The 24598-nt window shown below is 38.6% G+C and overlaps 1 pseudogene; it reads right to left on the reverse strand.

Moving 5' to 3' along the window:
• The window catches only part of LOC130733849 (probable LRR receptor-like serine/threonine-protein kinase At1g06840), a 38186-nt pseudogene extending 15607 nt beyond the window's left edge, over positions 1 to 22579 (reverse strand).
• Positions 22580 to 24598: the final 2019 nt, after the last annotated feature.

Genomic DNA, 24598 nt, shown 5'->3' on the forward strand with positions numbered 1-24598 from the left:
TGCGCAAAATCCTGAGGGGTGAATATAATAGGGGAATGATTCACCCAACACTCGCCTTCGTTCGACTCCTGTACTGAGGGTACTGCCGCCACGTAGCGTTTTCTGGCCTTACTTGAAATTGCACCCCCGCCAAATCCTCCTGCAATAGATGAGCATTCCCCAACAGGATCGCCCAACTCTTCAACTATCTCTTTACCTTTACCTTTGTCCCCTTGAGTGATTTTAGCTACCTCCGGCGCTGCTGTGTCTTTGACAAAGTTTGCCAAATGGCCAGCTTTAATCAAGCGATCAATTTCCCGCCTTAAATTCCAGCAATTATCTGTCGTATGCCCCAACGCTCTGTGGTACTCGCACCACCTATTGGTGTCCACGTTAGCTGGCGGCCGCCGTGGGGGTGGTGGGTACTGCACAACGTTGGTCTGTCCAACCGCCCTTAAAATGGTACTTAAGGGTGCATTCAACTTAGTAAGTGGGATTGGCGTTGGCGAAGCACCAGGCTGACCAGCTGTGGCAGCAGCGGGACCTTGTGAATTTCTGTGCCATGTATTTTGAAAGCCAGGTTTAGAGTTGTGGTATGGTCCCGGTCTTGGTACACGGGGGGTTTGCGCTATCCTGGTTTCCTTCCCCGCCTTAGATTTGTCTTGTGAAACACCGCCAGATTGAGACTGCTTACGTCCTTCCTCTCTTTCTTGTTTCTTCTGGTCATCTTGCTCAATCAATATGAACTCTTGAACACGAGCGCGAAGATCCATCATATCCTTCGCCGGTCGCCTTGTTAAGTCTCTATTCAAATCTCCCGCCCGAAGGCCATTTTTGAATGACGCCAAACAGACATCTGGATTTTCATCCTCCAACTGCACCGCCATCTTGCTGAAGCGTGCCATGTAGGTTTTTAATTTCTCGCCTGGTTGCTGATGTATGCTGATAAGATCAAACATTGTTGCTTTTGTGGTTTTATTGGCGGAAAATTGAGTCAGAAACTTAGTGGACAGATCAGTGAAATTATCAATGGAGAAGGGCGGTTGTCGAATGAACCACTGCATCGCCATGCCCTTGAACGTGGAAGGCAATAATCGACATTTTACCGCATCCGACGCCCCGCCGATCACCATTTTAGTATTGAAGTATCTAAGATGCTCCATAGGATCAGATTCGCCCGAAAAGGCGTCTAATGCCATGGTTTGCAGGTGCTTTGGAATGTCCACCCTAGTGATGGCTGGAACAAAAGGTTGGAATTCAACTACATCCTCCGCCTCCAGGCGTTGTTCTTGCTTAAAATTCTGCCGCTGAGTAAGATACTCAACTTGGGCTTGCAACTGCTCGTTTTGGGACTGCACCTTCTGCAAGGTATCTAACATTTGTTGCAAAGCCGCAGGCGTGATACCTGTCACTGCCTCTTGCGCTCTCCGTGGAGCAGTTGTTTTAAGATCTTCCAAGTTCACGTAGTCAGGCGGCGTTGAACGCCGCCGAACACCTGGATCTGATTTAGCGATCAGATCTGAAGGTCTTCCCGGAGCTGCATTCACCAATGACGCCGGCGACGGCGCCACTGAGTGGACCCCCTCCGAGGAAGCTTCCTGCTCTTGGTCGTCCAGTACGGGACGGTTGTTGTTTCGTCCGCCGGCGCGACCGCCGTGTCGACCACCACCGCGCCGGCGATGATCGCGCCGACCTACGCCGTATGAACGAGTCTCCATGGCTCGCGATTCCTCCTTCTGTCACCGGAAGAGCTGAGTCTTCCCCACAGACGGCGCCAATGTTCTGTACTAGGGCAAGCTTACGTACGAGAGAGACAAAAAGTAAACCCTAGCAGAGCACTAAAATAGCAAAACTACCATAAAAGGAATATTCTCATTAATGCTGAAAAAGTTGGTCTCGTACAAGTGGATGACCTCCCCTTTTATAGAGGGGGTGGTCATGATATGGATCTTTCCTATATTTGGGCCTGACAATCAGGGCCCAAATCCCCGTACATATAAGACAAATCCAAAGGAATCTTCCAGCTGGCTTGTGGGTCCATCACCTAAGGGAGGGCAATGAAGCTCGTCATGTTGCCTTTCCCGCCTTGGCTATCGTCAATGGTTTGTTGTTCATTTTGGGCGGGACATAATCTTCTTTATGTCCCGCCCAGTCCAGTTTTGAAATTGGAGTTGTCTAAATGACCCACGTGGCTTGGCTTACCAACCGACATCTCAATGGACCAAATAAGATTTTTTATAAATAAATTAATAAATAAAATATATAAATTCTAACCCACTTATCTTCAATGTGATTGGACGATGGGTTATTTAACCCAAACTTTCTCATGGATCATTTAGACAACCCTTTGAAATTGAATGACTTATATGTTTTTCAAGTTCTGTGCCATGTTTTAATTTTTGTTTCTTTTTGGGCTAAGCGTCGGAAAACACAAGATAATCGGGAACCAAAACAACACTAGAGGACGCAACTTTCAAAAATATGAGCAACTTCAGCTAAATAATGGGTCAGACCATTGAACTCTATCTCATTGAAAGATTGTTGTTCTAGCTACTTTTCAATTGTTCTAAAAAAATTGTTGTCTTAGAAAATCAATGTATTTGTTTCTAATTTTTTCCATCTATACCCTCATTTAATAAATTTTCTTTCACTTATCACATTTCATATTAACCAATCACAACTCTTCCTATCAACTACATTTTTCTCTATTCAATGCAAAATTTAATAGTTGCACATGTTACTAATAAAATTAAATAAGAGTATTTTAATATAACATTCTATTATCAATAATTATAATATTACTTTGTGTTACAACCTTAAACAGCAATCATGTGAAAAAAAGAGTGTCTCCTTTGGGTTTGACTGATGTTGAATTTGCGTCTTTATTCTTGTATAGGTTTCTATCTCAGGAGAAGAAAGTTAATATTGTGTTCATTGAAAGCTTATCTTTTACCAAAAATATGAATCCTTCTTTTGGGTGGTGTTCCGATGCTCACCAGGATGCTTTTAGTGTCGTTTTCTCCTTGGCTGATGGTTGCGTTCCGGTGTTAAACTCCCCTTCTTCCTTGGCTGCGGATAGGAGTGGGAATAGGCTAGGCCCAGGTATGATTTGCGTAAATAGGTCTACCATGTTTAAAAATTTTAAGGCATGTGGCTTGTCAAAGGCTTTTTTTTGACCCTAGCCTGGCTTTCCCGAAAGCCTGGCTTGGCCTGATAGCCTATTTAAATGTCTGTTTCACAACAAGAGTTTTACGTTTGCTAACAAACTTATGTGTAGTGAAGCTATCAAACTTATAAGCTAACAAGTTAAATTATACTAATTTTTTTTCTTCCAACAATCAGACTTATAATATTATAAGCTACTAGGTAGAGATGAAACTAAACGAGATTATATTGGTTTCTTATAGTTGGAGAGCCAATTAAAAATCATACTTCATATTAAGGTATTTAAATACGTAATATATATATGCTTCGCTCTTTCTCTTCTAAGCTTTCTTGATGCTTCGCTCTTTCTCTTCTAAGCTTTCTTTCAGATCTTCCCAACCCTCTTCTTCTTCTATCGATCATCCTCATCAATCCAATCAATTATCCAAATCTGTCTTCAAAGAAGAAATTCATTTTGAAGATATCAATCAAGATGATACCAAGAGGGGGTCGGAAGCAGAAGGAGGGGGATGAGAAGAGGATTAAGAGAAGTAGGACGCCACCACGGAGGGGCTTTTTGCAGAAAATTAAATACAGGAATTAAAGCAGGAGGCTCAGCCTTCCATAAACAGAAAAATAAAACTTGCAGAAATTAAAAACAGGAATTAAAACAGGAGGCTCAGCCTTCCATAAACAGGAAAATAAAACTTGAACAAGATATATATTACATAAACATAGATTACAAAACTGAAACTTAAAAACTGAAAAACTGAAACTTAAAAACAGAAAAGATTGAAAGAAAGGAAAACTGAAGGAGAACTTACAGAAGGAATTCTCTCAGTGTTTCTCTCTCTAAACTCTCTATCTAAGCTCTATCCAAAACTCTGCTTAACAAGGTTCAGAATGAGCCTATTTAAAGAAAAGATTGGGCACTGTTTGAATAGTTCCGGTTGAATAGTTCCGGTAGACGGTACTATTTGACTGGCACTATTTGCTACAGTAAAAAGTCAATTTTACTATTTGCTACAGTACAAAAATTGAATTATTACAGAATAAAAATGATTACAAGACGACAAACTTAGCAGAAGTCATCATCATCTGATTCTGTGGTTTGGACAAAATCTGACGACCCAAGAGAGGATGGCTCGGAGACTTTGTGTTGAGGGGCCTTTGAAGATGAGGCTTGCTTAATTGGTTCCTTCAATAATTGAAGAGCAGATTGAAGATTTCTTAGCAAGTCTTCTTCTGTTGAAGCTCCTGCAAGGGCCGCTGTGATGTGGGCCTTTTGATTTAGCAAGAGGCTGGTTTGCGGACTTGCATGCTTGAGATATTTCTGGTTGTTTTTGAACCATTGAATTACTTTATCCTTGTGAGCTTTGGAAGCATCAAAAGCCTTCCACCACTTGATAAGGGCATGTTTGTTGAGAATTGGTTGGGGTTTGGCTTTAAGACCGTACCTCCAAGAGAATACCCAAGAAAGGGAAAAGATTGTATAAAAGTTTAAACAATCAGGATAATTGTTAAACTCTTTGTCCCAATGTTTTAGGAAAAGATTGTATCCCTCCAGAACTTCAGGGGGAAAGATTTCAGTAGTTGGACCAAAGAAGCTCCACCAAGAATGGAACCAAATTGGAAAGGAATATTTGTTGGTCCATTTGAAGTAAATGAGCCAAGAATGCTTGAAATTTTGGTTTTGCAGGCCAAGGATTGTAAATTCCCAAGCTTTGATGTAATCCCAATAATTAAAACCTATAGGGTCAAAATTCTGGGAAAATTTTCTGTAGGTGTTTGGATTGGGTCCAAAGTCAGTGGGACGAAGGACACGGAGAATTTGGAGTGTGGAGTGGGTAATTAGGGAGTTGTCATTTTTATCCCTAAAATGCTTAATATCCACACTGTTTGTATCAACCAAGATAAACTCATAGAATCTCTGGGTTTTGTTTGGGTGGATTGGATCAAGATAACCAGGGAAAAGTTTAGTACCAATTTTATTGGCGAGGTTCCCTCCTGAATGGTCCCACCATTCTGGTTCAATCAAGGTTTGGAATTTGGAGATAGTTTTGGTCAAATATTCCGATTTTGGGTTAGATTGGGTAACTGGGCTAGATTGGGCAACAACAACTGGTTTCTTTCCATCATGAGTTGCTAAGCTTTTTGTTCTTTCAATAAAAGATTGGAGGGATTGGAGATCTAGGTCATCATCTTTATCAGCGATGCTGGCCCAAGATTTATTTGGTAAATTGATGAGTCCCTGAGGAACATTATCCAGGCCTGCTTGTTTGAAGGCAAGGAGAGTTGGAATTGATAAAGCATAATCAGCTTTGGTTTGTTTTGGTTGTGAAGATTGGTTTTGAGCAGTGGGCTCAGATTTTTGGACAGTGGGTCCAGATTGATGGGCAGTGGGCCCAGATAAGATTAAAGAGTCAGAGATTATAATACCTTTGCTCTTTTCTTTGTTTCTTCCTCTTCCTCGGGAGGAGGAGGATCCTCCTCTGGAGGACATCTTATGATCTTCCCTGCAAATATTCACGAGTGAGGAAATCAGGGAGAGAATTGTTAGATCCTTTTATATATTCAATATCGAAGTCAAAAACGCTTAAAATAGCTTGCCATCTGGCAAAGATATGTTTTGAAGCTAAGTTTTTGACATCTTTTTGTAAGATTTCTTTCGCAGATTTGCAGTCTACACGGACTAAGAATTTTTGATTAATCAAATCAGATTGAAATTTTGAAATAGATAAAACGATTGCTAAAACTTCTTTTTTGACAGTAGAATAATTCTGTTGAGCAGGATTCCAATGTTTTGAAGTAAAAGCAATAATTTGTTCCTTGTCAAAAACCTTTTGTTTCAAAATACCACCAAAGCCAATATCAGAGGCATCAGTTTCAATAATTTTGAAAGCTTGAGGATTAGGGAGATAAAGACAAGGGAGATTCTTGACACGAAGTTTGATTTGTTTGACCACATTGGTATGAATATCGGACCAAGGTGGAGGATCCTTCTTGAGTCTATCATGAAGGGGTTTGATTATGGTACTGAGTTGAGGACAGAAGTCCGCAACATAATTGAGACAACCCAGGAATCTTTGTAGTTGGGTTTTGTCAATGATTTGATCAGGGAATTTATCCGTGAACTCGATGGCTCTATTGATAGGAATGATGGTTCCTTGGTGGATGTTGTGACCAAGAAATCTGATTTTGGTTTGGAACAAACTGACCTTTGTCTTGGATACAGCCAAGCCATTCCTTTTGATTACAGAGATGAACGTATTGAGATGTTTGAAATGTTGATCTAAAGTTTGGGAAAAGATTAGAACATCGTCAATGTAGACAATAGTGAATTTGGAATAAGGATTGAAGATTTCGTTCATAATCCTTTGGAATTCAGATGGGGCGTTCTTTAGCCCAAAAGGCATAACGTTCCACTCATACTGCCCAAAAGGAACAGTAAAAGCAGTTTTATACCTATCCTTCTCTTGCAATTGGATTTGCCAGAATCCAGATTTCATGTCGAATTTTGAAAAGACCTTAGCATCATGCAGTCTGGCTAAGAGATCTTTCTTGTTGGGGATAGGATATCTAATCCAACAAAGGGCTTGATTGAGAGGTTTGTAGTTAATAACCAGCCTAGGGGTTCCCCGTTCTATCTCAGCTTGTTTGTTGACATAGAAGGCTGCACAGGACCAAGGGCTCTTACTCCTGCGAATAAGTTTCTTTTCAAGGAGATCATTGATTTCCTTTTGGCAGAAATGAAGAAGTTCTTCATTCATTTGAATAGGCCTAGCCTTGGTTGGAATCTGTTTGTCTGAAAAATCTTTTTCATAAGGAAGTTCCACCATATGGCTCCTTCTTTCCCAAAAAGCGTTGGGTAGATCAGAACAGATGCTGGATTGAATATTTTCCAAAATATTCTCAATCCTTGATTTAACAGAAGGTTGTTGCAATTGATCCTCAATGGTTCTGTAAGAGATTTCTTCCCTGAGGAAGTTGATCTGCTTCTCCTTGTAGGATATGACGTTCAAAGTCTTATCTATGGGAGGTTCAGAGAATTTGAACAAGATAGGCTGTCCAAGATGCTGAACAGTGATGCCGTTTTCGTCAGTATTATAGGGGAAGAGCTTCTTAATGAAAGGGGTCCCTATAATGATTTTTTGACTCAAATTTCTGACTAACAGAAATGGAGTTTCGATTTCAAGACTACCATTTTTTATGATAGCTGAGGGGATTTTATACTTGATCTTTAGTCTAGATCCTTCAGCAGCGCTGAGCTTCTCAGTGGTTTTCTCAAAATATCTGGTGGGAATGAGTCCCTCCGAGATACAACTGGAATCTGCCCCTGTGTCAAAGAGGGCAGGGATTTCGAGAATAAAATCTCCTATGAGGATTTTGACATGGATGAAGAATTTCTGAATGGTGACCTGGTTAATATTCTCCAGAAAGTCTTCGCAATTGTTGTTAGGAGCAGGATTGGAATCAGGTACAGAAGAATCATCTTCCTCATAATTTCTAGTCAGTTTTTCTAAGATAAGCTGCTGACTATTTTGGATTTGTTTGAGACTTTTAACCTCAGTCTTGAGGGAATTGACTTCAGATTGAAGGTCTTGAATAGTGACGGGTTTGACCGTAGATTTCTCAAGACGCTTGAAAGTATCTCTAAGATTGAATTTATTGGTGGTTATAGGACTTTTGGGAGGCCTATCTTCAAGAGTAGACCTGAGGCGTTCCAAATAGATTTTCTTTTCCTCAGGATCAGGGATAGAATTAATGGCCCTGAAGAGAAGGTCTTGTTCATTGGTCAAAGTGTTGATGGACAAGGTATTGACGGAAGATGATGATTGAGAATCATCATTCTGAATTTGATTTAGGTCTTCAGAGACCTCAGAATCCGAAGGATTAGATTCTTCTTCATCAGAAGTTTGAATGAGGAGATTGTTGATCTTGTCCTCGATCTCAGGTTCAAGATGAAGCTCAGAGATTCTCCTTTTGAGTCTGCAATACCTGCTAATATGGCCCGGCTTGCCGCAGTTGTAGCAGGTAACATCTTTTCCTTGAGAGGGTCTAGTCTCAGGAGGGTTCTTTGGAATTTGCGAAGATTGGGGTTTTGATCTAGGCTTGGGTTTCCTATGATCATTCCTGCTAGATCTCTTTCTCCATTGTTGTTTGGGAGGAGGATCTTGCTTTCTGGGTTTAGGTTTCTTGGGACAACCTTGAATTCCGAATTGTTCGCAGAAAGTACCCAAATCCCTGCGATTCTGAGACTTCTCCTTAGTGAGTTGCTGTTGGATTTTGTCATCCTGACAGATTTTGAGAGCAACTCTTTGAATGATAGCTATGAGTTGTCCATAACTAAGGGTGTGATATGGGATTTCTCCCCCCGGATTTTGGCTTCTAAGTTTCTCACGAACTTTGTCGCCAAAAGATTTAGGAAGACCGGCCAGGAATTTCTCTTTCCAGAAGGCTTGTTGGCTGTCTTCACGGGTGTAAACCCTGGTCAGGAAGGTATCCTTATACCATCTGAAATCACCCAAAGATTTGCACTTCAGATTGGACAAAAGATCACCAGATCTGTCCTTGATGAGGGAAGGATCTCCAACAAAATGTTGGGCTATGGTAAAGATTAAGGAGTTGACAGCATCAGAGATGAATTTGCCATCTTCCATGATAGGATTACCTTCTTCATCAGTCTTGACGGCGGTCAAGATCTGATCCTTCTCGTCTTGAGTGAGATAATTATCCCACCAACCTTTGAGCTGGCCACAGAAACCAGCAACCAAGACTTCAACGATAAGAGATTCAGGACAATTGTTGGCGGTAACATAGGCAGTGGCTACCATAGTCATATTTTGGAGGATTTTGGTGATGCCATACTCGTTTTCACCATCAATATTCCATTCATAGACATTGTTGGCACTGAAGCTTTTGAAGTTTGAAGATTCTTCTAAAAGAAGATCAGGAGCAGTAGCTCTAGGATAGTAGAGCTTGGTTTCTTTTCTCCACTGATTCTTAGAATTGTGAATGACAGTATTGACCGGAATACTCTTGATAGATTGAACGTCAGACTTCATAGATTGAATATCAGAATCAGACTCAACCTTACCATCTTCAATATTATTTAAAGAAGTAGAGGTATTACGAGTAGAAGTACGAGTTTTTGGAGGAGGAGGAGCAGTAATAGTGGGATTAGAAACTGCTTCCGGAGTAGGTTCCGGAGTCTCAGGAGGTTCCGGAGTCTCAGGAATAACTTGTTTGAGAAGCTGAAGTTGCTCTACCACCTTTTGGAGGAGCTCATTGTCAGATTCCTTTTTTGCTCGAAGAGTTTGAGCCGAGTGTCTGGAACGGCTACTGATTTGAAAAGGTTTGAAAAGAGGTTTTTCAAGTTGACATCCTTTAGGGATATCAAGATTAGAAGAGGAAGGTTCAATCTTGACCTTTTCTTTTCCTTTCCTGGAAGAGGAATCCTGCACTTGGGATTCTCCAAGAATTTGAAGATACTTATTGGTATAATTGGATTGTTCCATGAGGTCTTTGATGTCTTTACCAGTGACATCACCTTCTTCTTTCCTAGTCTTGAAGGGAGAAGCTAGGACAGGTGTAGATTGAGCTCCTTTAAGAAGGAAAGGAGTTTTAGGTGGCAGGTTAGAAAGGGTTTCTTTTCCATCCTTATGCTGCCATTTAACCATGTCAATTTGGAAGGGGTAAGATTTCCAATTCTTGTTGGCATAATCTTGAAACCATTCAAAAAAGAAGATGTTTTGCTGGGTTTTCTCAAGGAACCCATAGAATTTTTCTTGGATCTTCTTTCTCTTTTCACCCTGATACTTTGCAAAGAACCATTTTCTTTGCTGAGTCCATCGGTCAGAGTAGAAATCTGCCTTGATACTTCCTTTGTCGATGACGAATTCAGTAGTGATTGCTCCAATGAAATCAGAAGTTTCTCCAGGGGTTTCTAGAGAAGAATACGTTGGAGATAAGGTGGATTGATGATCTTCATCACCCTTGTCATAGGTAGTCTTGACAGGAGTGGTATTGACATATCCAGCTAAATGGATAGTAGATCCGTCATGAGAGAGGGAAGGTCGAGCATTAGACTCAGGCTGGTTCCTTCTAGTCATAGAAAAAGATCTTCTAGACATGGCGGATTGGAAATCATTTGAGGACGTCCTAATAGATCTAGGGATAGAGAAGGAATTTCTCCTATCAAAGATGAGATCTACTTGGCCAGATTGGTGTTGGATGATTTCACGAAACTCAGGAGTTTCAGCAGGTTGGGCTGGAGTAGCCTTTTCCAAAGACCATTTTTCTGGAAGGGTGATATCACTCCATTGGATGGTTTTGGGCACAATAACATTGGCCTTATCATAATCTGTGAGGAAGAGGGTAGTTTCTCCAGATTTCTCACAATTGGTTCGCAAGAAATAAGATTTGATAGAGTTCATTACCTTGTATTGAACCCTGTAGATCAAAGAGATTGGAATGGAATCTTCTTTCATATCAAGGCCGTGAAGCTTGATATTTAGGAAGAGGACATCAAGGATGTTTTTATCTTCCAGACTAACAGTTAGATCTGGGAAGCAATTGAAAAAGATTGGTCCATTACTCAGGCTGGTTTCAACCGTTCCTAAGAGGGAGTCATGGAATTGATTATGTCTAACATCCCTAAGACAAAGGAGTACAGCGATGTCAAGAGATTTCCTGGTTAGGGGTTTAAGACCAACTTGAACACTACCTATATGAAGATAGTTGAAGTTCTTGCTGATATGTTCTTTGATGCTTTTCTCGGAAAGCAGATGGATTTCTTCATCATCAGATCTGAGCTTGTAGGTTTGCTCAACGGTTTTGATAATGAAATCTGATCGTTTGAAAAAGGATCCGTTTGGTTTGTAGATCTCAGCATGAGAAATTTTTGGAATTTCCCAGTTGTCAAGATCTTGATTGATATCTTCAAAATGAATTTCTTCTTTGAAGACAGATTTGGATAATTGATTGGATTGATGAGGATGATCGATAGAAGAAGAAGAGGGTTGGGAAGATCTGAAAGAAAGCTTAGAAGAGAAAGAGCGAAGCATCATGAAAGATAGATCTTCCTTGCCCGTAAGTATCATCACCATCACCTGGTTCTATAGAAACAGATAAATAAATTAGAAATATAAGTTAGGTTCTGCGTTGTTCTTAATAGTTGAGCAGTATAGATCTGGATCAGACTTAAGCCACCACAAAAAGAAACTAAACAAGGACATTAAAAATATTCAGAACTTAATAACATGTCTGTAGTATGGCCAATATAGACTTACTGCCACACAGGGACTTACTGCCTTCAACGCCTCCGCTGCAGAGATGATCATAAGTCTGAATAGTAATAATCCTAGAAGGTTTTCAAAAGAGCTTTCATTTTAGTTTAGTTCAAAGTGTACTACCAGTCCAGATCCCGACCATAGTGCTTAATTATATAAGAACAGAACAGAGAAATAACTTATATCTAACATATTTAGCATGTTCCTACTTCCCCATCAGGCTCTGATACCAAGAGGGGGTCGTGGAATTGATTATGTCTAACATCCCTAAGACAAAGGAGTACAGCGATGTCAAAATATATATATATATATATATATATATATATATATATATATTTCTAAATGGACTTATAACTTTGAATCATTATATAAGTCAATTTGCTTAAATATATAAAAATATCAATAAGTATATAATATCAAGATATTATGATAAATTTCTAATATATAGACATCATCAGTGGTAAAATATATTTACACTAATCATATTTACAATATATCAGAAAAACATAATCATATTTACCTAAGTAGGATAGAATTTAAGGCTTACAAGGCTTGTTGAATGGTCTGAGCCTGACCTTTTTAACTAAATATGCTTTTCAAAAAACATAAGCCTTGTCTAGTTACCAATTTGACCTGGCTTGGCCTGGACCTGTGGTAGGCTATGCCATAGGCCCCTAGGAATGGCCTGGCCTATTCCCACCCCTAGCTGCGGGTGTTGTTTGTGCTTCAAGGGCTTCTTCTTTTGAGGAAGAGCGGTTGAGGAAAGTTGTGGAGGAGACCATTGCTGAAGTTGGTCCCCAACCTCGGCGGCGCGACATGCCTCGTAAGATTGATAAAAGAGGGTGTAAAGCTAAGAGGACTTTGGGAGAAGTTTGTGTTGCTGATGTCTCTCTTACTTCTACTTATCTCCCTCGTCGACATCGTGGTCGTCCGAAGAAATCTCAAAGGGATTGCAGTCTTCAAGCGAGTTCTCATGCGATGGGGTGTAATACCTTTGATGACGCTTCTCTATTAGCAGAGGGCTCGGATACTTTGGTATCAAACAAAGAGAATCAATTGATGGTGCTACCGTAGGAGTTTTCTGAGGCTTTTGGGGTCATGACAAGGGCGAGGAGTGCCCTCTTTGATGGGGAAACGCTTAGGTATAATTTATGATTGTACGTATTTAATGGCTTTGAACCAAATAGCAGCCCAGATTCGCGCTCGCAGAACGTCTTAGTAGTGGTGGCTCGCTTATCTTTTGTATTTGCTAATTGTAGCCTTTCCCGTGGAGGTTTCTTGGTTTTGCCCTTTTTCTTTGTTATAGGTCTTTTAGTTGTGATTTTTTGGGTCTTGTGGTAGTTGTGGTATTTGGTGCTGGTGGGTGGTTATTGGGGTTTTTGATATCATCTCTACTGTAGGTGTTTTGTGGGGCCGGTTGTTTGTCTAGGATTGGCTGTGTTTTGCGGTTCTTTATCGCCTATGAGTTGTATACTCTTGACTGTTCCCCCCCTTCTCTCTCTCTCTATATATATATATATATAATTTCTGCTTTAAAAAAAACAATCTTTCTTGAACGGAGGGAATATTTAGTAACATAATTTAAGACATGAGATCATAAAATGCACTTACAATTTCAATAGTTTTGACATGTTCCCATAAGAATCTGGAATTCCATTTCCACCGAAGTTATTGTTATCAAGTTGGCTGCAAAAGGAAGTTCCAAGAAATGCTTTGAAAATCTACTTATCAATCAAGAAAAATTAACTAAATCACTTAATGTTGTAAATGTAGCAAACATAAAAATATTAAAGCTAGCTCCACAACTATAAAAATATTAAAGCGTACATGTACATTCCATGCCCATAAAATAAAAGAATAACAAACCATACAGTATTTTTAAGCTTGGCATCTTAGAGAGCTCAGAGGGGAGATATCCCGTAAAATTGTTATTGTCAAGAAAACTGCATTGCATACACAAAGATACGTCATATTAACAAGATAAAAACATGACAATTGAGGGATTAAATTAAACTCATAACTAAAAATATTTGTTAATAGATCCAGTCATGTGATTGATATTTGATCATTGATTAACTTACAGGTGAATAAGGCTTCCTAAACGAGAAAGTTGTGGTGGGATTTGCCCACTAAGTGAATTGTTATTCATGTGACTGCGCCATCAAAGAAAAGATGAAATTAACATTAATTATATACAGTGATAGCGTAAAAATATTCAACAAAGGTAAAAAACTGCATGAATAATCATAAATGACCGTACTGTTCGTACATGTGTTGCATGTTGTGTAAGTTTGAAAATGATAAAGGTATAGGTCCTGTAATATTGTTTTGATCGATTTGTAGTCTGTTCAGGACTGGAAGATCTCCAAGCTCTTCTGGCAACTGACCTGTCAATTTGTTTCCATTCAAGAGCCTGCAAAAAAAAGAAATGTTTTTTTAAAAAAGAAATCAGAATGTGGCTCTTCAAGTTTAAATACTAGTATATAATTTATTTCTCCAATCATTTGAACATTTTCCTTATATCAAAAGAACTATTTATCTTCGGTATATTTGGAACATCATTCAGTTTTTTTATCCTTGACCCGGATATTTTTACCTATTTGAAAAACTGTAGTTGTTTCTCTTAGTAAATGACTTTTCAAAGTTCGAACTTGTATTCTCATCATTATTAAAATCTAGCTTATTTACCACTGGACCAATATCATGTTGGTAAACATCATTCTGGTTTGAACCAATGACAAGTTTGTTGTTATATGTGTATTATATATGACTATGGATTACTAGGTGATAAAACAAATAAACTAAATCATTTTGTTTTATAAGTGAAATTGTGAAAATATATTAAATTGGAATTACAAAGAGTACTTTAACAAAATATAAAAAGAATGTACAAATAAGGGAAAAGGGTGAGTGAACTTACAAGAGTTTTAAAGTTTTGATATTGCCAATTTCCTTGGGTATACTTCCACTTACATTGTTCCACATAAAGCTCCTTTAAAAAATATAGGGTTAAATATGTTTTCCGTCCCCGAACTTTCAGCGAGTGCTGGTTTCCGTCCCTCCCCGGAGTAAAAGCTGAAAAGGGTCCTCGAACACCATGAAAATAGCTGGCTTCCATCCCTGCCGGAGTGAGGACTCCGGCCACCGTAGCCACATGTGCCGGTAAGCTGACGTGGCTTCTCCACGTCAATTAATGAGGCTTAGTCACTTTTTTTATTTCTTTTTTCATTTAAAAAAACATAATTTTATAAACTCTGAATTAATCCCTAACAATCCTCTAATTATCCTAACCTAACCTAACCCATCTAATCCCAAATCCCACTAACTTAAAACCCTCTCATCCTCTTACGTTCTTCCTCAACATCGACACTGAAGAAATTGGGCAAAACCTTGAGCTTCAAATTAGGGTTTTCAACATCCGTCAAATTGAGCTTCAAATTGGGCAAAACCTTGAGCCTCAACATCACCCTTCACGCTCGATTCCATATCCGTCTTCTTCTGGCCTTCTTCTCTGCACACTGAAACTCGTTTGCGCGACCATGACTAGGGCTTCGTCTTCTGGGTCTCGTTGTTCTTCGAAATTGAAGGTGCGTCGAGGAATGGTGCAACGTGGAGTGTGTGAATGTGGAGAAAGGCTTCTCTATCTAACTTCCCACACTGACATCAACCCAGAAAGAAATTTCTGGAGGTGCAGAAATTGGAAGGTATTTGAATTTGAATTCCTTCATAATTTTATTTTTTGTGCCAATTTGTGGTATATTCATGTAAGTGTTCTTTTCCCTTTCAGTTACCTAACAATTGTGGATTCTTCTTGTGGGATGATGAGGCTGGTTTGGATGGTGCACAAAGGTACTATGTAGTTCAACTGATGAAAACCTTGCAGGAGTTGGAGGAAATCAAAAAGAAACTGGAAGATAGCAAGAAGAGAGTTGAGGAAATGAAGAAGAAAAATGCCAATCTCTATATGCAGTTGGAGAGTGAAATGAAAAAGAAGAACTTGGCCTTTGTTGTTGTTATTCTGCTGATGATAATCTTAGCTTCTGTTGTAAAGTTTTATGTTGAAGTGTACTAAAGTTATGTGTACCAAACTTATGGGTTCTTCTCAATTAATGACAATTTATGATTGTGGTAGAAACATTTGATGTGTGCTGTCATGTTATTCCAAAACATAAACTAATTTGCTATTATTCCAAAACATGAACATGATAATTGATAAAGGAACAGATGGTGGTGCTTCTGCTACATGCCAATAGAATTTTGTCATGAACATCACAATTTGATACAAACGAAAGGGAACTACATAAAGTGATGATCTGAAGAAAAAGTAAACAACATAATGACATGAAATGTGAATCTCAAGACTTAGGGTAATGAAAGTGGTCCATCCACTCAAAATACATGACAATATAATAAGCAGTGAAAGTGGTTCATCAAAATAGAATAAGACAACACATTATGTCTTAGTGGTCCATCCACTTAAATAAAAGGTAAGACAACACATTACTTAGTGGTCCAGCACAACAAAATACAGCACAATATAATAACCAAGTTTGGCCTTAGTGGCCCAACTTAAACAACAAAATATTACATCAACTAGGCACCCATGTGCATGTCTGCAGTATGCATAAAACCAACCAAAAAGCATATTCCCTTACAGCTACTTAACCGACCCAACCACCCCCCTTCAATAAGTACTCTTCAAGCTCCCTCATCAATTGTTGAGATCTGAGATACTCCTCCCTGAAGATCAACAGTAGCAGCAGCAACATGATCCATATCTGCAGCATGAACTCCAACCTGTGGCACTGGATCTGGATTCACTGGAGGCACTCTTCCAATAATTTCATTCCACCGCTCTCTCAACTGAGGTGGTATATCTTCAGCTCGAACCTGAATTGTATATGAAATGTAAGCATAATGTTTTAGATAGACTTTATATGCATATTGACAAAGTTGTGATATGAACTACTTACAGTTTGAGTAGATTCTGGATCTGGGTTGATTACTTGACTAGGTTGTGGATCTGGGTTGACTGGTTGAGTTTGCTGGCTAGGCAGTGGATCTGTGTTCATAACTGGGTTCCTGCAGCTTCTTAAGTTGTGACCAAATTGGCCACATCTGCTGCATCTATGCCTGGCCACACCTCTGTTCAACCTTTCCTCAGTGTCCTCATGAGGGTCTCTTCTTCTTAGCTTTTTAGGCCTGCCTGGACCCCTCTTGTACAAGGGTGGAAGAATTGTTGGGTCTTCAGTTGGTTCCCAGAGTTTCTGTCCATTGATTGGACTAATCCCATGTGCATAAGTTGCTATATAAGCATCCCTTTTGTAGTATCTGTGGACATAGTCTTCAGGGTTGTGTCTACTATATGACATCCCAGCACATGCATGTCTGCAGGGTATTCCCACCAGCTCCCAAAAATTACAACTGCAGTAGTGTCTATTCAGGTCAACAGTAAACCCTTCTCCAGAAACTGCATGTTTCACCTCATACTTCCCTTCACCACATTGAGTTGGCAGCCATGAAGCACTCTTGTTCACCTCCCAGGATAACCTCTTTAAAGGTTTTGGCAATACCTGTCCACTATACCTTGCAAACTTCTCATTTAAAGTAGCAAATCTTCCCATGATGTATGTTCTAATCCAGTCCATCATAGTGAGAATTGGCTTGTCCCGAGCTAGAAGAATTGTGGCATTGAAACTCTCAAACAAGTTGTTCATAAGAACATCACACTTGGGGTAGTGAGTGAAGGCATGTTTGCACCAAGTCCGGGTTGGAATAGCCATCAACCAAGTGTATGCTGCCTCATTTGCACTTCTCAGCTCCATCATCTTCTCATCCCATAACTGCCTATAAGTAGCTTTAGCTGCAGCCATCATCAGATTCCTTATAATCACTCCACCCCCAAACTTCTTCTTAAAGTTTGCATACATGTGTCTTAGACAGAACCTGTGCTCAACTCCAGGCAAGAGCTCATCAAATACAGATAGAAGTCCCTGGAAACAAAAACAAAGGCCAAGAAGAAGACAATGGTTATATTATGGGATTATGACAACATGAAAACAAAGCAAAGATGGATGGTTTACCTTTTGCTGATCAGAAATGAATATCCATCTATTGTTGGGACCAATATCACCTAATAGGAGATCAAGGAACCATCTCCAGCTTTCCTTGCACTCAGATTCAACTACTCCAAAAGCCAAAGGAAAGTACTGATCGTTCGGGTCTCTAGCAACTGCACACAGTAGAATTCCACCAAATTGGGTTTTCAAATGGCACCCATCTAGGCCAATGAAAGGCCTACAACCAGCAATGAAACCCCTCTTGCACCCCTCCAGACACATGTAAAATCTTTTAAACCTAGGCATCAAACCCATAACTGGAGTATCCAAATTAATCTTGCAGGTATTTCCAAGTGATGCCCTTCTCAGTTCAGCACTGAACCTATATAGCAGGTTATATTGTCTGCTGGCATCCCCCTCAACAATCTCCATTGCCAATTGTCTGGCCCTCCATGCTCTCCACCTTGTGATACCACAGCTAAACCCCACTTTCACTTCATCAACAATTTCATTAACCCTCACCTTTCTTGCAATCCTAACCTTGTCAATGAGCTTGGATGCAATCCATTTGGAAGTTGCAGATTTGTTGTTGAAGACCCTACCACATAAATGGTCAGCTTTCAGAGTCTTGATGCTGAAGGTGTGCTTCCCTCCAACCTTGCTGCAAAGCACCACAAATCCACACTTCTTCTTGCAAACTCCTCTTACTCTAACAGAGTCATTCTTAGGGAATGTAACTTCTCTTCCATTGAGAACTGAATGGTCTCTTATTGCTTTTTTAAATTGCTCCAATGAGGTGAATTGCATGCCTACCTTGAATTTGAATTTTGCACTCATGTCCTCCTCATGAAACTCTTCATATCTCTTCCTCTTCCTTTGATTAGCACCCTCATATTTATCCTCACTAGAACTGATTAGCTCTTCAGTATCATAACCTAGATCAATTTCATGATCTTGTTCAGGCACATCCACACCATCAACTGCATGTGGGACATGAGGATGCAGTTGCACATCATTTTCCTGCACTACACCAGTAGCCATGGATTTCAACTGCTTCTTCAAGAGTGCTTCAGCAACACCAACAGTTGGGATTTCAAACCCATCATCCTCTGCATGTGCCTCCCTCTCATCTTCACTGTCAGAGAAGTGGATTCCATAAACTGAATCTTCACTGTCAGAGCTGGGTACATAAGTGTCATCATCCTCTTCACCTTCACTCCAAACAGGATCAGTAGTAACCTGTTTCAGCATCTGGTTCTTACTCAGAGATACAACATTCTTCTTCTCTACCATAGGCTCTTTCTGTTTCTTCTGCACCATAGGCTCTTTCTGTTTCTGCTGCACAATAGGCTCATTACCTTCCTCATCACTAGACAAAACAACAGTTTCAAGGGGGCCTTTGTTCTTCTTAGATGAACCTCCATAGAACATTATCCTGTTTGATCTCCTAACAGGCTGGGTGGGAACCTTCTTTGTTGGGGTAGCCTTCTTGGTTGGAGCCTGTGCAGCCACCTTAGCAGGATGAGAATGTGTAGCCACCTTAGCAGGATGAGAATGTGTAGCCACCTTAGCAGGATGCTTGAAAGGCTTATTTGGAGCAGGAGCAGGCCTTTTTGGGTCATCATTTGGAGCATTTTCCTGACTTGGGTTTTCTTCCTCTTCGTGTTCAACAAATAGATGAACATCCACCCTATCGTTGACTCCATAAGTCCCTAGTAGCATTGCATCATCATCAGTCAACACAGGTCTAAAGATATGAGTCTGAATGTCCTCTCGTGTCCTCCACCACAGTTTGAAGTTACCACTTGCATACCCCAAGTCCTTCACAACATCAACACATTCAAAGTAACTCCAAGTATCAAGATCAATTCCACGCTTTGTGACAATGCAGCCTCGTTTGTAGTTCATGTAGTTCTTGTAAGGCTCTCTCAAAAAGAGCCCCTTATAATGAACAACCAAATTGAATGTCATCCTGTTAGAAACCAAAGCCAAATAACTCATTAGAATCCACAGCCAAACACACATACAATATTGAAATCAAAGCCAAATAACCCATTAGAAACCACAGCCAAACACACATACAATATTGATGGAAGAAAATGACCCATTAGAAATAGAAACAAGTGAACTCCCAAGTCAGGTCGAAAACTTTGATGGAAGAAAATGACCCAATAGAAAGAAACAAGTAAAATCCCAAGTCAGGAACCCTAAACCCACACCACATCCGACTACTCAAATAACCCTAACCTGTGTTCAAACCAAAACTCACACCACATCTGATTACTCAAATAACCCTAACCTGTGTTCAAACCAAAACCCAAACACCACATCAACAACAAACAAAACCAATGAAAAATAGAAGACACTAATCTACCCAAAACATAGTCGCGATGGAAGAAAATGAAGTTAGGGTTCAAAGCACTAACCTGTGTTCTTGCAAAGCAAATGACGAGACTGACTGCAAAGGAGTGCCAGAGAGTGATTAGAGCAACTTCCAGAGAGTGATGAGAGCGATTGCGAAGAGTGGTGTGAGCGATGTTGAGGTTCGATGCTTGGACGGTGGGAACGATGGTGAGCGGTAGGAACGATGGTGAGCAATGTTGATGAAGAACGTAAGAGGATGAGATTCTAATTTGGGGTTTTAAGTTAGTGGGATTTGGGATTAGATGGGTTAGGTTAGGTTAGGATAATTAGAGGATTGTTAGGGATTAATTCAGAGTTTATAAAATTATGTTTTTTTAAATGAAAAAAGAAATAAAAAAAGTGACTAAGCCTCATTAATTGACGTGGAGAAGCCACGTCAGCTTAGCGGCACATGTGGCTACGGTGGCCGGAGTCCTCACTCCGGCAGGGATGGAAGCCAGCTATTTTCATGGTGTTCGAGGACCCTTTTCAGCTTTTACTCCGGGGAGGGACGCAAACCAGCACTCGCTGAAAGTTCGGGGACGGAAAACATATTTAACCAAAAAAATATAAATAAAAGCACAATTCAGAGGAAGAAGAGTTAATGAAACTATTGATATAAATATTCAAATCAATCAAATTTACTATATATTCTTAAGCAAAAGTGGAATCTAGAACTGGGAAGTTGAATTAGAAATATATTAGGGCATTAGAAATATGAATGTAATTACAGCCTTACAATATTTCAAGATGAGATAAGCTACCAATTTCTGGTGCCAAAATTCCGGATAAATTCATATTTGATAGTTGCCTACAAACAAAGAAGGTAGTTTTCAACCAAATGTGTCAAAATTCAATTAAGAAAATTCTAATCTATAGCAACTTGATAATGTTCTATTATGCTATGGGTTAAGTAATATTAATTTTAGAATTAAAATAAAATTGATGAAATTGATAGATGACTACTAGAAATTCATTATATAGTGGCCTACTCAGTGATTAATTTGAAAAAATCGGCCCCTAATTTGGTTGCTAAACTGATTGTAACTGTTTTTAATGTATTAACAACTAGGGCGAATTATTTATCACTTAGTTATAAACTAGTTGAAGTAACTACTCAATTGATAGCTAATTCCTAACTAAAATAGTGGCACAAGATAACATTATTTTGTGGTGCACGTACTCTAGATGGACCTCTTCGAAATTCATCAAAATATGTTGAAATTGTCACCAATAATGGTGCAGTTATACCATCAACATCTTAGTCACCTATTGTACTAATTTCTCTCTGTAATTCACATTGGTTGGGATTCAGTCATTCAGTATTATTGGGCTCACAATAACTATTTAATTTGAGTCCATCCAAACCTTTATAAATTATAAGAAGGACAAAAATAAATGACACTTGGATAAAAAGTGGAAGCTTATACATGTTAACATGATTTAAAAAAAAAAAAATAGAAATGTACAGTTGCAAATTATCATACAATTTTTGAACATGAAGATAGCCATCAATTAATGTTGTGTTGCTGGAGCACCAAACCCCTGCCCAGTTGGATGTACATGGGTCTCCATGATTCCAGCTGCTCAAATTTCCATTGATATCAATCAAACTTTCCTTTATGATTCTCAATACGTCAACTGCATGCATGTCATTGTGAATGTAAATGAAATCATAACTTGTGAAAATATTATTACACATCATATGCCCCGTTGTAGTTAAAAATGGACCAACCCATTTAAGTGGTTTTGTAGATCACCACTTGCAAAAATATTAATAAATTGATTTTTAATGCTCAACATCTGATTTAGAAACATAGTTTTCCGTCACTAAAATATTACTCATTAATTTTCTCACCAATATTTTAGTTGCTCATTTATTTATGGATTTGTGATAGAAGAAATGAAGAATGAATATGTTTAGGTGTATTTTAATTTTTTATTATATTTTATAATAAAAAAATCAAGATTCAGTTTTAGTTTTCATCAAATCTAAATTATTAGTTAATTTAAATAGAAAGCACGTAATGAAAAGTCCATGGAAATTTTTTGGTAGAAAATTTAGAAAATTTGCTATTTTATAGTAGTATACAAAATAAATAATTTAAACTCAAAAACATGTTAGTGACGGGTACTATTAAGAGTCAATCCCTTACTTTAAAAGAATCAAATATATGTGGATTAACAAATTGATCTTAAAATAGAAGCATGGATAAATGAGTTGTGAAGCATATAATATATCCCAAAGCCCATGGGAAGAAGTGTTGGGAGCAAAAATTAAAAATATACATAAACATATAATTTTCATAGACATCCGTCCCGAAACACGAACATAAATATAGAGCATACTATTATGAAATATTTTATTTTTGTGGCAGTTTTTGACTATCGAGACGCTTAAAAACCGCTACAGATTGGATGTCCATTGGTGGGCTATACTATTTTAATGTTCATCAATCTTTTTCACTAGATATTGAAAATCATTACAAAGTGATATGTCTAAATGATGAGCGACTGAAAATATATGTCGCAGAGAGAAAAATACCTTCGGTGGGATGAGTCTGAGTCCGAGCAGCAACCAACAGGAAATAGCAGCAGAAGAACAAAAGGCAGAGAACAACTTCACATGAACTGCAGCTCTTTGGAATATACATGATCCCAAAGCAGAAACTATGCTTCAAAAGCAATGTCCTGCATAATAAAGCTGTCTACAAGGATAGCAATATATATATATATATATATATATATATATATATATATATATATTTATACCCTTAATTTCTATTTTCTAGCCTGAAGATTTTGATAGTAAGGGAAAAAGTTAAAGAGTCCCCACTTGATGGAAGAACACAAGAAAAGGCAAAACACTAGAAAGGTTATATGATCCTTGCCGAGCATATATTATCTAAAGATACAATTTGGATGGCGCACCACAAAACCTCGTCAACAGGGCACCTGTCCTTCTCCCACCTCCCTCCATTCCAATCATTTCAATTGCCTTCGTCGTCCCGGCACTTCTCTTCAACCATTGCAGCCTCTACCTCAACTAATTGGATGGCGCAGCTCCTCCCGTTAAAAATACCTATGTGCAATGCAATCTCATGATAGCCTAATTAAATGATCCTGTTTTATTGATTTGGACTGATTACATGTTATATCTACAAATTATCTGGTAGCTGGATTGAAAGCAAATTAATTACTATTATTCAATATCAAGTTCCTGTTGTGTTTGCAGTGCCTCCAGCATACTATGCTCATCGGGAAGCTTTGTGAAGCTCGAGTCTACGTGGAGCCTGTTCTTCTTCATATTGCTATAAGGTGCAGTGTCAAATGATAGGCCTGTTCAGCCACAGACTGATATGCAAGAGTACGTGAAAAATGTAATGTTTTACTGTGAACGAGATGCTTCCAAGTATAGAAATAGAAGAAGATATATGGTAGGAAACTAAACAGGGGTGAAATAAGTTGTCCATGTACCGATAGATAAGGAGGACTAGACTTGAAAGGCTGTTAATTATAACTTTGGAAATTTTTTAAGTAGTGCATTTTTTTATATTATCAAGATAATTTAGTTGTCTTAATTTTTATCACTAGATATAATTGTTTAAATACTTCTTAATTACGTAAAGGGATTATTTAATTTAATCTATATTTATAGTTCAAAAAAGATATAATATCTAATATTTTATAGTTATGTTGTTATTTTTGAAGAAAATTTTCACCGTGCATCGCACGGTCCACATTAGTAAGAGATATTAGCTAAGAGAACAAGTAACAACATGTGGCTATAGAGGAAGGCAACGAAAATTTTCTGCACTTCTTGACTGAGCAGTGCTTACAGCTGCCTCCAAACTCCAAAGACTGTACCTTTTTAATTAGCAAAATATGAAAATTGATTTGTTAAAAAAGTAAGAAAAATGCTAGAAATAGTGTTGGAAGAGAGTGTTAAAATGTGAGTTGGAAAAAGACTCTTGCAAAATAAAGAAATGTGTGAATGTATATCAAAACTCAAAAGTAAAATACAATTTGCATGGTATTGGTATATACGAAAAATAAAATTCTATGTAATTCTAGCTTTGAATAAAAAAATGTTATTCAATTTTTATGAATCATTTTTTAATAGAATCTAGCGCAGGTTAAAAAAAGGCTTAAATATGTTTTTGGTCCCTCTAAAATTAGGGTCTTTTGGTTTAAACCCCTCTAAATATTTTCTTTTGGTATATACCTTTATTTTGAAAATAATATAGAGGGATAAGCCTCTGTCGTTACCTTTACCTAAGAGACGTTGACGTGACATATTTTAGAGGGATCTAAACCAAGGAACCATGATTTTAGAGGGACCTAAACCAAAGAACCATGAGTTTAAAGGGACCTAAAACTCAATTTTTATCATGTCTTAGGTCCCTCTAAAATCAAGATTCTTTGATTTAGTTCCTTCTAAACGACGTAAGGTGACGGCAGGGGCTGAAACCTCAATATTATTTTACATTTAGGGGTGTATACCAAAAGAAAATACTTATAGGGCCTAAACCAAAAGACCCTAAATTAGAGGACTAAAAACATGTTTAAGCCTTAAAAAAATGGGTCATAGTGCTTTTCATGCTAATTGGGCCATTAACGGCCCACACCCAAAATTGCAAGAGTTTCAATGCAACCCCACCTCCCTCATGGCTTTGTAAAATTAGAATTAGAATTCCATGGAGCTACTACTAGTTTTTTATT

This window comes from Lotus japonicus, chromosome 1 (genome assembly GCF_012489685.1).
Source record: "Lotus japonicus ecotype B-129 chromosome 1, LjGifu_v1.2".
Classification (NCBI taxonomy): Eukaryota; Viridiplantae; Streptophyta; class Magnoliopsida; order Fabales; family Fabaceae; genus Lotus; species Lotus japonicus.